The sequence below is a fragment of the Ricinus communis genome, chromosome 2 (genome assembly GCF_019578655.1).
Source record: "Ricinus communis isolate WT05 ecotype wild-type chromosome 2, ASM1957865v1, whole genome shotgun sequence".
In the NCBI taxonomy this organism is placed as follows: Eukaryota; Viridiplantae; Streptophyta; class Magnoliopsida; order Malpighiales; family Euphorbiaceae; genus Ricinus; species Ricinus communis.
Window position 1 is genome coordinate 29,837,593 of NC_063257.1, and position 921 is coordinate 29,838,513.

A 921-nucleotide genomic window follows, 5' to 3' on the forward strand; every position below is an offset into this window, starting at 1 on the left:
TCCACTTGAGCTACCAAGGCTGCTGTAAAGTCCACTTGGTTGACCACTCCCTGTCTTCCTGGTTGGCTCCTAGAGGATTGCCACTGATAGTTGTTCATGGCCATTTCCTCTATCAGGTTCTGAGCCTGCTCGGGCATCTTACTATTTAGCGCCCCACTTGCTGCAGCATCCACCATCTGCCTCGTTGCAAGGTTCAACCCACTGTAGAAGGTCTGAACCTGCATCCACACTGGCAATCCGTGATATGGGCAGCATCTCAATAGATCCTTAAACCTCTCCCATGCATCGTACATGCTTTCATCATCAAACTGCACAAAAGAAGATATGTCATTTCTAAGTTTAGCAGTTTTAGCGGGAGGAAAATACTTGTATAGAAATTTTTCAGCCGATGCCTTCCAAGTAATGATCGTCTGTTGTGGAAGAGATTGCAGCCATCTCTTTGCTCTATCCCTCAAGGAAAATGGAAACAATCTCAGCCGAATGGCATCATCGGTTGTTCCAGTTATCTTGAATGTGTCACAAATCTCCAAAAGTTGGAGATATGTGCATTGGGATCCTCACTGGGCAATCCTCCAAACTGCACGCTTTGCTGGATCATCTGGATAACATTGGCCTTTATCTCAAAATTATTGGCCGCTACAGCAGGTCTGACTATACTCGTTTTCGTCCCATCTAGAGAGGGTCGAGCAAACTCGTACATAGTCCTTTGATCATCATCGGCCTGGGGGTTGAGGTTCTCCATCGCATCAGTTCCTTGAACCTGAACCGTAACTCTGTCCTCCTCCTCAACTGCTTGCAAACATCGTCTCAATAATCTGAGAGAGCGCTCCGGGTCATATAAGGGTGCTATGGGATCAGGGTTAGAGCTCCTGGTCATATACTACTTGAAACCGACAACCAAACAACCACCAATCAATCAAA

General features: G+C 46.5%; 1 non-coding gene across 1 annotated transcript; it reads left to right on the top strand.

Annotated features, from left to right (window-relative positions):
• Window positions 1-234: 234 nt before the first annotated feature.
• LOC112534930 lies at window positions 235-341 on the top strand. Its single transcript, XR_003079150.1, has one exon. It is a non-coding gene; the product is annotated as a small nucleolar RNA R71 (small nucleolar RNA).
• The last annotated feature ends 580 nt before the right edge of the window (window positions 342-921 follow it).